Source organism: Rhineura floridana, chromosome 22 (assembly GCF_030035675.1).
Source record: "Rhineura floridana isolate rRhiFlo1 chromosome 22, rRhiFlo1.hap2, whole genome shotgun sequence".
In the NCBI taxonomy this organism is placed as follows: domain Eukaryota; kingdom Metazoa; phylum Chordata; class Lepidosauria; order Squamata; family Rhineuridae; genus Rhineura; species Rhineura floridana.
Window position 1 is genome coordinate 16497614 of NC_084501.1, and position 16158 is coordinate 16513771.

The window sequence follows — 16158 nt, forward strand, 5'->3', positions numbered from 1 at the left end:
GGGACAAAGTGACTGGAATGCAGTTGCGGGAGGATCTGACTGGCCATGGAAACAGGTTTGATACCTGCTGCAGGAATGTTCCTGGGGGGACAACACTCCTTTTTCTTTCTTCTATGTAAGTGAATGGTTGCTGTTCACTCGCACAGAGAAAACCAATACTATGCTTGCTCAGAATACGTCTTCAACTTCCTGATTTCCGAGGCAGCTCACAACTCGTCGCTCAAGACTGCCTTCCCTAACCTGATACCCTCCAGATGGACATGCTGGCTGGGACAAATGGGAGTTATAGTCTGAAGCATTCCCCCAGTGTGAGGAAGACTGATGTAAAACAGTGGGCCTGGCCGGGTGTAACAGCAGACCGTGGTTTCCTGCTGTATGAGACTCACGTACTTTCTCTCCTCCTGGTGTGTGTGTTAGAGGAAGACATCAAAAGCTTCTGCTTTTCATTTTAAGCAAGCTGCCCGTCTGAACTCGGGGAAACTGTGGTTTGTTTAAGCCAGCATTGGGAAACTTGTGGCCCTCCAGATGTTGCTAGGCCACCACTCCCATTATCCCTGATCATTGGCCATGTTGGATGGGACTGATGGGAGTTGGAGTTCAACAGCCACCGCATTGGCTACCCCTGGGCTAGTCAGTATCCCTCAGTCAGATTTACCACGTGGGATGTTGTGAGGATAAATGCGATGGGGAGAATCGTGTACTCCCCCTTAAGTTCCTTGGGAAGAAGGGCATAGTTTATTACTTGTTTTTTAATGAAGACCATTTAGATCATACATTCCATTAATTTCAGAGGCCATCAGAGGCCTGGACAAATAGAACAGTTTTTGCCAGGTGGCTAAATTGCTAGCAAAGTAGTCACCTGATGAATCGGAATGGGGAAGGTTCTTGGAGAGCACAGTCCCTTAGGGGCAGAACCCTTTCAGCTTCCACTGTGTTGCTTTTGTTGATTCATATACCAACCAAGGTCTCTGCGGTATGAAAGCTACACACACACACACACACAGTTTGTTCTCTATAAAAGAACTCACTTAAAATAATATTTTTCACTGCCTGTCGTTTGAGGACCTTTCTTCCTCCTTTCGGCATTTCTTAGCGCTCACAACATGCCACCCCAGAGCAGCATCTTCAGGACCCAGTGCGTCACATCACTTTCACAGGAGTCCCCAACCTTTTTTAGGCCCGTGGGCACATTTCGGATTTTTCAGCGAGTACCCCCGTCACCTCTTCACCACTTCCCTTGGATCACACCGAGAGACAGAATGAAATCACACACACTCACACTCTTCACTTGTCTGAGGGGCCAGGGTAAAAAATCAGATCCAACAGAATCTGGCATAGAGCTGAAGGAAAGAGTGGGAAAGAGCATCACTCTTCCAACTTCCTACTTTTCAAGGGAGGAAAAGGTAACCATCCTTCCCACCTCATGACCAAGGGGGCGGTGAGTGGGCAGGGGGAGGCTCAGAGGCTTTGTGGGTGCCAGGGGAAAACCTCACGGGCACCACTGAGCCCCTAGGTGCCTTTAGAAGACCTCAAGGGTGCCCTTGCACCTGGGTCCACTATATTGGCGACTCCCTGAGCACTGGTACAATAACAAAGCTTCTTCTGACTTTATTCTGAGTGTAGGGAGGGGGCGAGGCATGCAGGCAAGTGCCATACCAAGGGCTTGGGGGGCAAGCTTCCAGTTACTCAAGAGTAAAAAGCCGAACCTGACCTGGAAGCTGTCACATGACCCCTTCCCACGTGTAAAAGGGTTCTGGGGTGGGTAGGTTTGGCCTGTGTGCTCTTTCTGTCATTTCCAACCTTGGGGAAGGGTTGTAGCTCACAGGCCAAGCGCCTGCCTTGCATGCAGAAGGTCCCAGATTCAGTCCCCAGCATCTCCAGGGTAGGGCTGGGAGAGATCGCCCTGTCTGAAACCCTGGAGAGCCGCTGCTGGATGGACCAGCGGTCTGCTTCGGCATAAGGCAGCTTCTGTATTTTCCCTTCATACCTAACTCTGCTTGGAAAGTTTTGCTGCCAAGTCCCGCTGTTTGATGCCTGCTGCCGGATTGTTTACTGGCAAATTGAGCGGGTGGGCAAGGTACTGCCTGCGTGGAAGTGCCAGTGGGGACTACTAAGGCTGGCTGAATTTTGGGGCTGACCACCTAAGACATTAGGGGTCTCCCCCTCCGCTCTCCAGTCCATTGGAACTAGCATTGCTGAGCCACATCATCCCCCCTCACTGCAGGTAGCTTAGACTGCAGGGATTGACCAAGAGGGTGGGTGTCTGTCTCTTCCTTCCTTCCTTCCTTCCTTCCTTCCTTCCTTCCTTCCTTCCTTCCTTCCTTCCTTCCTATCCCCCAAGGAGCTCAGGGCGGCCTCCTCTCTCTGTGTTTACCTCTCTGTGAGGTAGGGAGGTGCCACAGCCCAGTGGGGGAGCATTTGCTTTGCATACAGAAGGTGCCACATTCAGTCCCCAATGTCATCTCCAGGTGAGCCTGAGAGAGAAACCCTGCCTGAAATCCTGGGCAACTGCTACCAGTCAGTTTCAACAATACTAAATTTGATAGGCCAGTGGTCTGACTTGGTATAAGGCAGCTGCCTTACGTTCCTGGCCTGAGGTCACAACCAGTGAGCTTCGTGGCCAAGTGGGGATTTGAACCTGGGCCTTTGTCCAACACTCGTAACTACCCAGAGTTTGGGGGCTTGAGAATCCCACCCCATGCTGTAGACAGCCCCTCGAGCCCTTTTACATTGAAAGTGTCCTGTCCACATAAGGGTCAAAAGTGTCTTGTCCAAGGAGGGAGATGGGGGTGTGGGAGAGGAGGACACTGATATTGTCAAAGCAAATGGAAGGCCGGTGCATTTTTTAAGCAGAGGAGGAAATGAGCCGTGTCTCCACCTCGGCAGAGCAAAGGAGCTGCAGTAGAGGTGTCTGAGGGAGGGAAGATGAATAGAGTGTAAGGGATGAAAAGCTCAGAATGATCCTTCAACTGCGCCTTCCCTCATTTGTATGGCGGGGGGGGGCTGAACGAGATGGGCCTTCTGGTCTGACCCAACAGGCTCTTTTTATGTCCTTTAAGGTTGGTGATTCCTGCCGTAAGCCCTGGAGCACCTGCGGTAAGGGATCAGGGCCTTGCATATGTGTGGGGTAGGGGTGCAGTTATGGAAAGAGGAGGGGAGGTAGAGGATCACAGCCAGGATGATGAGGAGTCGGGAAACCAACAAGGACGGTTTCAAAGAGGCAGGTGCAGGCTGCCTCAGAAGACAGTGAACTCTCCTTCCTTGGAAATTATCAGGGATACTACAGTTGCCTCCCACATTGAGGTTCCTGCACTGAGCAGCGGGATGGACTAGATGACCTCTAATGTACCTTCCTGTTCTATGGGTTGTATCCAATGATAGTCCTACTCAGAGCAGACCCATTGAAAGTAATCAACTAAGTTGGGTCTATCAACTCCAATGGATCTACTCTAAGTAGACTTTAGTTATATACCACCTGATGATTCCATGAACGTGTGCTTTTAGAGTGTGCAAGACTAAGAAACACTCTACCTCAGAGGAGGTCACCCATGTACTTCTGCATGGGTCACCAATCTCGGCAGGCGACCTAATTGCAATGAGGCAAATTCAAAGCAGCAACTTAATCCTGTATTTTTACATTGTCGTAACCCACCTTAGGACCTTATGGTGAAGGGCGGGTAAGAAGCCTAAGGAATAATCATCATTACAGAAGGACTTGAGCCCAGAGCAGTGACTCATGCAGAGCTGTGGCGGGGCAACATCCTCCATGAGCAAGTACTTGCGTTCATGGGATTTTTTTTAAAAAAAACTATTTGATTTGATTCTTTTCACCTACCAGTGAGGTCACAGTGCACTGTTTTGAAATTACTACAGGAGAGAGCAGGGCAAGTTACTCTGTCAAAAAAACCAAAACACCACAAACCCACCCAACCCCAAAATCCTTCTCTGCTTGTTTCCTGCTCCTATGTCAGGCTCATTATGTCACTCCTTGCCACCCATCAACCAACCACTCGGGGCAGCTCAGGCTGCAGTGTCTGGGTTGATGGTATTGAATCCTGCTCCCCAGGAGTGCTGGCGACATTAAGTGAGATGGATAACTGGGAACTGTTCAGGAGGCAAGATCTTTACTGCTGACTAGCGCTGTCTTTCTCTCCCCTCTCTTTGAACGGTTTCTTGTCGGATTTCCATCCCCCCCTCCTTCCTCCCCCCCCACCCGACTGCCTGATACTTGTTTGTATGAGATAATTCACTTTAATGAATTATAAAACTTGTTTCACTGCAGTGGGTCTTTCGTGTTTGCCCCCCTCGCTTTCTCACTGCCACAGATTTACTGTTTGGGAGTAGAACAGAAATTCACTTGGATCTCCTTCTGCTTGTTTCAGAGGCTGCTGTTCCCTCGCTGGTGTGTATAGTGAGAGAGCTCCGGAGAGTGATTGCAGAGACCTGTATGATGGGATGCTTGCCAAGGGGAGGCGGTGGGGGGCAAGAGAGAGGTTGTGGGGCCTTCGGAAGGGTCAGGCTCCTGGCTGTCAGCACCCCGAGAGAGCTGGGGGCACAGAGAAAGGTGCACCGTCTGCACCCAGGCAGGGCTCAAGTTCTAGGGCAGGGTTGCAGAGCACTTTTCAGGCCAGGGTCTGCCTTCCCTTCTGGCCATCCTCTAGAGGCCCACATGCCAGACGTGCGCGGGGCCGGAGGCAAGAGTGGGTGGAGCAATGAATGTGGATTTTGCCCTTTGTACAATAGGCTCGTTTCTGCACACCCCTCGGCCAAAACAAAAACACTTGAGGTGCAAAGCAGGGCCTGTGAGGGATGTGACCTGGAGAGAGTCACGCAGGCCAGATAAGAGAGGCCCCAAGGGCTGCTTTTAGCCCTTGGGGTCTGCTCCTGGGCAGCAAGCTGTGAGATGAGAGGGGGCCAAAGCAGCTGCCCAATCAACACACATCAGGGGTCAAGATCCAAGGGAGCAAGATCAAGCAGTGTCTGTCACACCAGTGGTGAATTGCTTGGACGGAGGCAAAGGCTTTATAGGGCCTGATGGGCTAGGATTGGCCACCTGTCAGATGTCATCCTAGAGGGCGCCCTTGATGCACAGAGCTCGGGCAGCTAGGCTTTCAATGAGAACAGAGTGTTGGTGGCGGCACAGGAGGTCAGGCACCAGTGCAAGGCTCCTCAGTCTCGCAAGGAATTGCAGATAGTTGTGCTGGTCGGTTTGCTGTCCCTGCTTCCAAAGAAGTCCACAGAAGTCACTAAGCTACCCACACATTCTATCCATATGTGCTATCCTATGCATGTTCTTCACCCGGAACGTTTTTCTGAGTTCAGTGGGACTATTTACCAAGGGATTGCAGGCTTCAATATTTATGACTGACAGGGCTGGAGATGGGGGGGGGGGCACTTTCTGTAAAGTTTCCGTGTCTGGTTGCCTGGGTACAGTTTTTGACTCACCACAGGTGAGTGGCTGTTTACAAGCCTGCACGTGCATTTTCTGGCCAAGCGGAATATTCCGAGAAGGCAAGAACGTCTTTGTATAAGTGGCGGCCTACATTTTTCTCAAGTCAGTGTGGGATGCATGGGTTGTAGCAGTAGCAAGAGCTGGGGAATCTCACATGTGTGCGCTCACACACACCCCAACCTGAAGTTTCAGAGTTCTACCCTCCTCTTTCAAGAGGTCTCCGGGGAAAGAAGGAAAATCCCAGGGAAAGGAGCCCAAAGGAGAAGAGCCGTCACTCAGTCGTAGGCACCAGCTGTGCCTGCTGAAGGTCCCCGGTTCGATCCCCAGCATCGTCAGGTGAGGCTGGGCGAGAACCCCCTGCCTGAAACCCCAGAGAGCCACTGCCAGTCAGTGTAGACGGTTCTGAGCGAGATGGACCAGTGGTATAAGGCAGCTGCCTAGGTCCCTCTGTCATCTGACGTAGCGTTTTATAAACCATCTGGGAGGGACTGGCCCCGACAAAAGCCATTTTATTGCATTCTTTCTGTTTTGTTACAGCTCACATAAATCTTCCAATCTTTATTTATTTGCTTGCTCGCTTCCTTGCTTGGCTACTTACAATATTTACATCCCACCGGTCTGCCTAGCACCAAAGCCTCCAAGGCGGCTGGACACAGAAGCAGTGTGATATAATGCTTAGGGTGTTGGGCTGGGCAAGGTTCGCATCGCCACGAAGCCATGAAGCTCACTGGGTGACCTTGGGGGCCACTCACTGTCTCTCAGCCTAACCTACCCCACAGGGTTGTTGTGAGGATAAAATGGAGAGGGAGAGAGAACCATCTTTGTATGCCACCTTGGGCTCCTTGGAGGAAAGGTGGGTTACGAATATCAGAAAGAAATAAAATAATAAGTATGTGTGCACACCCATCCAGACGTATATACATATATCCACAATAATAAGATTCTTTAAAAGGCAGTGAAGGCTCTTGGAGGGAGGAGGCAGAACAATGATGGCAAATGTCCTCAGGTCTTTGGTTGGGGGAGGAGGGCCTTTCTCAGCCCAAGGGCCACATTCCATCCTGGGCAACTTTCTAGGGGCCACATGCCAGTGGTGAGTGAGGCCAGAGGCAAAAACGTGTGGAGCGACAAATGTAGATTTTTTTACCTTTGTACGGGTAGGCCACTACAAGCGCTCGCACACCACCCTCCGTCCAGGGAAGCGCTATTGCCAGAGCTCAAGGGCCTACTCCATCTAGGCAAAAATGCTCAAGGAAGGTGTGAAGCAAGGCCAGGGAGAGGCGTGGCCTGGGGAAAGAGGGTGTGGCTGGAGAGAGGGGGTGTGGCCTAGGCAGAGCCCCAAGTGCCAGGCAGAGGGTCCTGTAGAGCTGTGCTTGGCCTGAGGTTCCCCGTCTTAGAGGTCGCTACTGCTGTTGTGGCTGTTTCAACAGTTGCTCCTCAAAGGTTACCTCTTCCTCTTTCAATCCGGTCTGCACCTGTGTTGGAATTGCTGTTTAATACGTTTCTTTAACCTTTTTTTTTTTTAAGATGTCTTCAAAGCTTTTTAAAAAAATGTTTTTAAAGATGTTTTGTTTTAATGTATTTTAAAGTCTGTTTTTATAATGTTTTAAAGTGTTTTTAGTGCTTTTCTTTGCCGCCCTGGGCTCCTGCTGGGAGGAAGGGTGGGAAGTAAGTAAGTAAATAAATAAATAAATAAATACATGCATACATAACGAGAACTCACGACCATCACTGTATGCTACCTGGGAACCCATTGGCAGGCTGCAGGCTGCCTGGCTCTTTCCAATGACTGAGGGGACGGGGGGTGGGGAGGCCCAATGGAAGCTCAGAGGAATGATGGTAACCAATGTCTTCTCCCCAGGCCTTCGTTGTTGGCAAATATTACCTGGATATCTGGTAACGTTTGATCGCCCCACTGGGTTTTTTGGGGAAGGGGAACTGCATTGGTAAAAATGCCAATCCCCTTTGGAGCCAGACAGTCATAACATCAGCCTGAGGCTTTGTGTGACTGTTCCCTTCTCGTACGCAAAATCTCCCCCTCGTCCTTTTCAGAGCTAACCGTGGTTAGCGTTAAGACATGAACCAAACTTGACACCAGCCATAGTTAGCTGTAAATTTAAAGATGGAAACCTGGTTTGAACTGAACCATGGTTAAGACGATTTGCAACCATGTTAACACTAACCATGGCTAGCTCTGAATAGGATGGGGGGTTACACATGAGAGGGGAGGAGGCAGGAATACAAGGGAAGCCCCTGCCCTTGTGCCCCCAGCGTAGAAATGCAGAGCTCTCTGTCCCTCCTCTTCCAGCCCCCAACAGGCTAGTCTTGTTTTTATTCTGTTTCATTTTGCAGGCGAGTAGCTTTTGTGGGTTTATTTACAGGGCTAGGTTAGGTGGCCAGTCTGTGTTGCCTGCACTAGGCCTTGGTGATTCTGAAGGCCTTCTGTAACAATTTTCCTGTTTCCATCCCAAAAAGCGTGACTTTTCTTCACATTTTTTTTATGGAGCGTTGCAGTACCTTGTTTTTTTGGCAACTCCTTCGGCGCCATTCAGTTACACGGTTCAGACCATCTTAAATTTTCTTGGGAAGCAATGCAGGTAAAGATGGCTCCCACGCCTGTACACTTTTAAAAAAAATAGGGATGGTTGCGGTTTATTTGCCACAAACCAACTCCACATTCGGAGAGAGGGAGCTGCAGCGTCTTCCCAAATTATTATTTTTTCCTTCTTAGAAGAAGAAAACCCGTCAGCTCCGGATGCTGGCATTCAAAATGGTTGCCTGGAAATGTCCCCTTGCTGAACAAGACCGAATCGATTACGTATCTCTCTTCTCTCTCCCCCCCCCACCTTCACCTCTCTCCCTGAGTCATTCTCTAACTCGCCTGAGTCTCCAATCCCTAATTTAATTGGGCAGGGGAAGCAAACTTGACGGCGTAAAATACGTGCGGTCTTGTTGTTTCAATAGCTTATTGTTCAGGTTTCCTCGACCATTATGGGCAGACAAACAGCTGCATGGGGGAATCTAGGCATTCAGTTGGGCTCTGTCCAGAAAAGGCGGGAGAGAATAAGTCACATTCCTATGCTTCAGAATAAACTTCTCAAGACACCTGGGTTTGGGGGGTCCCCCCTCCCATCTTTCTTTTAGTGTGGTTACCAGCTGGGCAAGTCAGTTTGGTGGCACCGTTCCACCAGAGTGCAGAAGAGTCACTCAGTGTCAGCTTTTAAGTCACTCCCTCTCTGCCTCAGAGGAAGGCGATGGTAAACCCCCTCTGAATACCGCTTACCATGAAAATCCTATTCGTAGGGTTGCCATGAGTCGGAATTGACTTGAAGGCAGGCCATTTCCATTTCCACCTAAGTGTTACTCAGATTAGACCCATTGATATCAATGGACTTAAGTGACTCAAGCTCATTGATTTCATTGGATCTGCTCCGAGTGTGACTGAGTTGGCTACAACCCTAGGGTTTTCAACTCAGTTATGCCAGAGTGCAGAAAGTCACAGAACGTCAGGTTTCAATTCTTTAAAAACAGTTTCTAGGTCCATACGGCTGTGGAAATATGTGGGCAACACCTGCAGAAACCACAGCCCCCCCCCCCGGATGGCTGGATAAGATTTTTTTTCAGCTGTCAGAGTACCTCATACAGCTCTTTTAAGAAAGCATCCCCACCTGCGTAATAGAATCAGTGCAAATTATATGCAAGATATAAGTCTAAGCATGGAAACTGGCATAATTGACGCAGGTTGCAGAATTTAATAATTGCAGAATTTGGAGTGGCTTGGGGAAGGATTTTTGGTGTGTGATTTATGCACACAGGCATGGGTAAAGTACAGCTTCTAAAACCTGTGCTAGCACAGAGAGCCGCTTCAGTGGAAGGTTATTATGTAAGTATCTTGCAACAGGAAGGTGCACATTAAAAACATAAGAGCCCGCTACATCAGACCCAGTGGCCCCTTTAACCCAGGATCTTGTCTCCAACAGCAGACCGTCAGATACTCCTAAAAGCACAGCCATGAAAGTGACACTCCACGCTGCAATGTTTTGTTGCATGTCCAACTTGTCACGGATAATAGCCATTGATAGATTTTCCTATTGATTTGTCCTATCCCCTTTTAAAGCCAGCAGCCATCGCTGCATCTTTTGGCAGGGAGTTTCACTGTTTAATTCTGCACTTTTCTCTGTCTTTGTGAGCCTGCTGCCCAGCAGATTATAGCGAATCACCTCTAGCATTATATGGGATTCTTTTTCTTGAGCTACTACTGGAAGATTTAAGCCAGCCTTGCCAATAAGTCTTTGAAAGTCTCGATGCCCACAATGTATTTTTTTTAATAAATAAATAAATATTCAGCCTGTGTTGTGTCACAGAAGAATAAAGAGCCAAGGGTTTGTCAGGAGGCAAGTCTCACTCGCTATCCATAGGCAAGTGGGCTACTTTCAAACTTGGCATCAGTTGACTGGGAAATTCTTGAAGGACTCCTTCAGCTTGAAGGCCTTAGAGGGTTTTTTGTTTTTGTTTTAACTCAACACACATTTTTGCTGTGAATTGATGGCTTTTGTAATACCTCTCATAAATCTGTATACCTTAAAAAAATGGGACGGGATGGGGCAGCCATTGGGTCTATTCTTTTCTTCTTCTGTCCACATTCTCTGTGTTTTTTCCCCTTGTCCAGATCCCTCTCTCCTTGCCAGAGCTCCTTCCCAACAGCCAGACCATATTCCTTCATAAATCTTAACACCTTGGAAATGGAGTGAATTATACAAATTAAATATAGTTGACTTGATTTGCATCGTTCTGAAGTAGAGAATTTGGAGGGTGTCTGTGTGCAGGCAGGCAGGGGGAGAGGGAGAGTATTTCTGTGAATTCCCAACACAAACTGACCTGATTTGCACCTCCCAGACTAATGTGAGGATTGGAACGTAATTACCCTTCAAGTTTTGCACTCAGTCGAATTTTGCAATATAGTTCTCGGCTTTAAAAAAAACCTGCCAGAGATGCATTAAAAATGTGTGTTAGGGGATAAAAATACATTTAGAAATGTGCACGTTGAGATAAGAGAGGAGAAATTTACTGGTAAAATGCACATTTGAAAATGTGTTCAAATGCATATTTCACATAACGAATTTTCATCCGGATCTCCTGAAATAAAATTCACAAACTAATGCAGAGTTGGAACAGACTCACGAACAAGTATGTGCATAATAGGCTCAGGTCGCAAAAAGGCTGATGCGTCCATCCCTGGAGGGGGAAGTACACCCTCCCCTTTGCGCAGTTACCCATTAATTACCTTCCTTTTTTCTCTTGTGGGCCAAATTGGGCCACTTTTCCTAACAGGCCCAACTTGGATGGCGCCAAGCTGGGGAATTCTACAGCAATTCCCAGTTTGAATTAGGGCCGCAACGTTTTAGTTAGTTAAGACTAATCGTTTGAAACAAACAAAAAATCTTTTGATCAACTTAAAAAGAGATCCTAATTAATGAGGAAGGAGGGTGAGATACCATCACCCCTTCCCCACAAGCCCAGAGACAGTCGAGTGGCTTTCAGCCCTGCTTTTGGGCTTCCCGCTGTCTGTCATCGCCTAGGATTAAGGTGACTGGTGATGGATGTTAGCCAGCCCCTTTGAAAAAAATGGCAAGAATTGATTTTGAGTTGCAAGTCAGGGCCAATATGTTCCTTCAGCAGAATCAACTTATAGGTGTAGCTTTTCGTGGGTCAGTGGAAGGAGACGGAAAGGGGCGTCGTGGAGGGAGGAGCAGAATGTCGATCTCAGTCACGGGGGGGGGGCAGAAGGAATCAGGCTTTCCTTGACCTGTAAGACCAGACCCTCTTTGACCTGTTTGTCATCGCCTGGATACCTGTTTTATTCATTTTTGTATGCTTTTATTTTTTATATATTGCTGCTTTACCTGTTACAGGTTGTGTTTTTGTTTTAATAATATTTTTGTTTGTTTTAGATTGTACACTGCTTAGATATTTTTTAAAAAAGATTAAGCAGTATATAAATGCTTTTAAATTGAAATAAATAGATATCTGGGCGATTTGCCGAAGGTCAGCAAGAGTTGCTGAGTCTTGTCAGAACGGGATTGTCTTAACAGCAGCAGCAACTCAAAAGTTTTGCTCTTTCTTAAATTGGGTTCCTGAAAAACATTTTTTGGGGGGGGGGCAAGAGTGGACTTTTGTGGGAATGGACTTGTAATCTGGGACCTAATGTATGCTCCCAAACTCCTTGGCTAAGCATGCTCTCAGAGGCACCCTGTTTCTTAATTTTTTAGCATTATGGCCACCCGGCTGAGCCGTGATTTTGCACCTGAATCTGGTTGGTGGACCTCGGGGTTCTAGTCAAACAAAACAAAGTAGATTCGTGAAGTCTGTCCTCACCTCACTTAGACAAACTGCTTTATGCCTGTTGCCTGTCTTACTTTTTCTAGGATTGAGCTGACCGGTGATGTGTTAGCCAGCCCTTTTTAAAAAAAATCTCAAGAATTGATTTTGAGTAGGAAGTCAGAGCCAGTTTATATGTTCAGCAGAATCAACGGATGGGCACAGCTTTTCCTGGGCCGGCGAAAGGAGACAGAATGGGGAGCGGAGTGTGTGTTGCACGTTTAGCTGCTCCCACACAATGAGTTCAGACAGCTGTCCATACTAGGCAATGCATTCTGCGGAATCAATCAGGAAAGGGGCATCTTATAAGTAGCAGAGGACAGCGCAAGTATGGAGTGCTTCTACAAATAGGAAACAGCCATTCCCGGCTTTTGCACCAGGCTGTTTTTACAGCAGGGGTGGGCTGACCATTTCTTTGGGCTGCAGTGTTCAGAAATTAAGGTTTACATGCTTAAATCGGACTCTTCTTGATTAGAAGCTTTTTTAAGCAGGGGCCAAATGGTCATCGATCAGGCATGGTGTGGTAGTGGATTTTCTGTGTCGGCAGTGGGTTGGACTAGATGACCTTTGAGGTCTCTTCTAACTCTTACGATTCTGCTTGCAAGCTGGTACATTGTGCTTGCACATGAGCTTGCTGGGGGACATCACTCCTCCACCCTAACAGCTGGTTGATGGGAGGGTTACAGGACACAAATTGTGGGTGTTTTGCTTGGTGGCCTTGGATGTCAGGTATGCAGGGCCAGAACCGTGGACCTTTGGCCCTCCAGAGGTTGCTGGACGCCAGCTCCCAGCAGCGAGCATGGTGTGCATTGTACTCCAGCGACATCTGGAGAAGGGACGCCCACTCCCCACCCCTGCTAGTAAGGGACAGTTGGCTGGGACGACTCACAGCCTCTTCGCTCCCTTCACTACGGCCTGGTCTCTTTGTGCAGCAGAAGGAAATGGTAGAGTCCTGGTAGGCAGAATGGACTTTACCACTTCAGTTGGCAGGGTGGGAAATTGCTTTATTTATTTTTCAATGGTCTCTTGCCTTAAAAAGTTCCCTGCAAGTAAAAATAAATTAAGCCCAGAAGAGGGGTGGGGAGTTCCTCGTCTAGACTAGACCACACCTTGCAGTACTATTTACCACTTCCAGACAAGATTTTTATGTAGAGGATTAAAATGGGCCGTTCCCCCCCCCCACCTGCCTGCTGAAGTGGTGCAGTCCATTCTTCTATCTCATGACCCCATCTCCTCGTTCTGTTAAACGAGGCATTATCTTTCCCCATGGAAGCTCAGAGCCGAGTTAGACGTTGCCCCCCCTCCACACACACTGTTTTCAATGCAACCTACCCGTGCCTACTTTCCTCTGCCTTGTCCCCAGGGTCTGAAAGGGGCTCCAGCGTTCCAGGGATGACTTTCCCCTTCAGTTCCAAACACTGCCATCTGAATTTCAGAGCCAGACTATCTTATCTGTATATCTAAAAGCATGTTGCCAAGAGTCTGCTGCCATACCCTCTACAGGAGGAGTGTGGGTGTCAGGGTGTTGGACACCAGCTCCCATCAAGGGGCTCTTTTCCACATTGGGCAGAATCCCCTTACCCTCCAACTCCAAGCTTAAAGCTGAAGAGAGGGGAGCAGGGCATTGTCCCTGATCTCATTTTGGATTCATTTCAGATGACATAGGAAGCTGCTTTGTGCTGAGTCAGACCATTGGTCCATCTACCTCAAAATTGTCTACGCAAAGGGTAGCCCTCTTGGATGTGGCCCTCCGGACCCCTCTGTTTGGCCCTTGGAACTTTCACCAGGCCACACCCCTCATTGGCCCTGCTTTGCACTCTTGAACGCAAGTGGAACGTGTCCTTGAACTCTGAAAATACCTCTTGCTTGTTTGGATAGAGAGAGCTGTGAGAGAGTGTGTTAGAAACTAGCCTACCATACAAAGGTAAAATTGGCAGTCATTGCTGTGCCCATTTTTGCCTCTGGCCTTGCCCATGACTGGTACACAGCCCTCAGAAGAGTGCCCACAATGGAATGCGGCCCTCGGACTGAAAAAGGTTCCCCATTCCTCGTCTACACCAAAGGCAGGGCCACACCATATATTTAAAGCAAATCCAACGCACATTTAAAGCACATGACTCTTCCCCACCGCAAAGTATCGTGGGAACCGTAGTTTGTTAAGGGCGCTGGGAATTTGTAGCAGTGTGAGGGGAAAACCACAGTTCCCAGGATTCCGTGGGGGAAGTCATGCTCTTTAAATGTGCATTGGATGTGCGTTATATGCTTGGTATGGATCTGCCCTGCCTGGCAGCAGCTGTCCAAGTTTTCAGGCAGGGAGAATTTTCCCAGCTCTCCTTGGAGATATTAGGCATTGAATCTTGGGCATTTCGCTTACAAAGCAAGTGCTCTCCATTGAACTACTCCCCTTCCCCAACCGGCGGTTGAGGACAAGGCCTGCCCCTAGAGGGAAGGAGCACTGTTCCAGTGACTACACCGTTTTTTGATTGGAAACTAGTCCAGCCATACATTTGCTGACCCTCACCCTGGAGTCTGAGAGTTGTACTCGATGTAGTGCTAAGTCTGGGTCCCACTAACACATGGATTACTTTCCCTCCCCCGTGCACCCCCTAAATCTGTTCTAAGGGTTCTCCCAACCCTCTGAACCAGAGTTGTGGGAGCACAGTTGAAGGTGGCGGGGGGGAGATCCCATTGGCACTGCTGGTAATCCTTGCATTAACAGGGCGAGTTAGTTGAATACCGCCGAATATCGCCCTGAGTGTGGAAGCCGTAGCCGGGGGTTGGGGAACCTCTGGTGGCTGGACATTGCCGGACTCAATCTCTCATCAGCCCCAGCCAACGTGGCCTACGGTCGGGGATGATGGGAGTTGGAGCCCCAACATCATCTAGAGGGCCACCGTTTCTCCACTCCTGCTGGACCCGTGACCTAGAAACAGCCAAGGCTGTGTGGGAAGGGTCAGATTATCCCTAGGAGTTAGTCCCTGAGGTAATTCAGAGCGACGATGCCTCCAAGAAGACGTTGTCTTCTTTACTATCTCCCGTATAAAATGACAGCTGCCATATTCTTCTATGGAGGAAAGGAAATCACTGCGCGGGGGGGAGGGTTTGGGAAAACAACTTTGCTAACGGGCTTTCACCTTGGCCAACTTTCCCTGGCCCTGGATTGACCGCCAGCAACACGCATCCCTGGGGTGGATAGGGGTTTCCTGTCTCGGAAGCAGGTTGCTGCAGTAAAGCAAGTATCCACTCCCTGCTTGAGGCCAACCCAGGTATTGGAGTCAGTTGGCGTCGAACATGCAGAGAAGCACAGCATTCCTACCTTCTGCAATAGGGTCCTCCCCACCCCAGGCACGTGCAAACACACGTGCACGAACAGCCATCTCAGTGGGCATCTCTGCTTGTGAAACACACACCCCTTCCAAGCAGAGTTGCCTCATTTGCCAGACATTTGCCTATATGGAAATGTTGACTTTTGGTGGGCATCTGATGCTTTGTATGCATGGCCCTTGAGCGTGGGTTGGTCCAGACATATTTGGGATTGACCATGGGGTGGTGGTGTCATCTATCAGGATGAGCTCTCCTTGACAAAGAACAGGTGCGGGGAACCTTTGGCCCTCCAGATGTTGCTGAACTACAGCTCCCATCATCTCTAGCCATTGGCCCTACTTGCTGGGGCTAATGGGAGTTGTAGTTCAGTTATGCCTGACGCAGAAGTAAGAAAAGGACCAGAGAGACACGCAGCCTGAACTTCTGGGGCTAAATTGAAAGCCACCATTGACTTTGATTCTCAGCACAATGTGGCAAGTGTGTTTCTCTATCCTTACAACTCCTTACAACAATCCTTACAATGGTGAAAGGCTAACATGCCTGGTATTGGCCAGTAAGCATCAACCAGTCCCATTTAATACCCTACCTAGGGCTGCACTAGAACTGGCCTTTGGCTCCCCACGCCTGCGAATGGCCCAGATATAGCCGACCAATGGCAGGTGGACAAAGAGTCCAACCAATCAGATAGGGGTATGTTGATTAGGTTTCCTAGTTTGCCTGTTCTGTTCACATCTAGGCTTGTGGGAACCTGGGGGAGAGGGAGATGTGTCTGTCAAAGCACTTGTCATTGTGATAATTCTTCCAGTAGCACTGGCAGAGGATGGACTGCCTTGACACATTTGAGCCTAGTAGCAGATAGGTGTTCAGAGCCCGTCCGGGACCATGTGCTGAACGGCCACAACCGGTCTCAGAAGCCGCCCGGAAGAGAACGTTATCTCGGTTATCATATGCCTGCACGGCTTCTGTTTGCAGTATCCTGGCTTGCCTCGCATGGCCCTGTAGCAGAA

At 48.9% G+C, this 16158-nt stretch overlaps 1 protein-coding gene across 1 annotated transcript in view; it reads left to right on the top strand.

Annotated features, from left to right (window-relative positions):
- The window catches only part of GATAD2B (GATA zinc finger domain containing 2B), a 61397-nt gene that overhangs the window by 6208 nt on the left and 39031 nt on the right, over positions 1-16158 (top strand). The window lies entirely within an intron of this gene.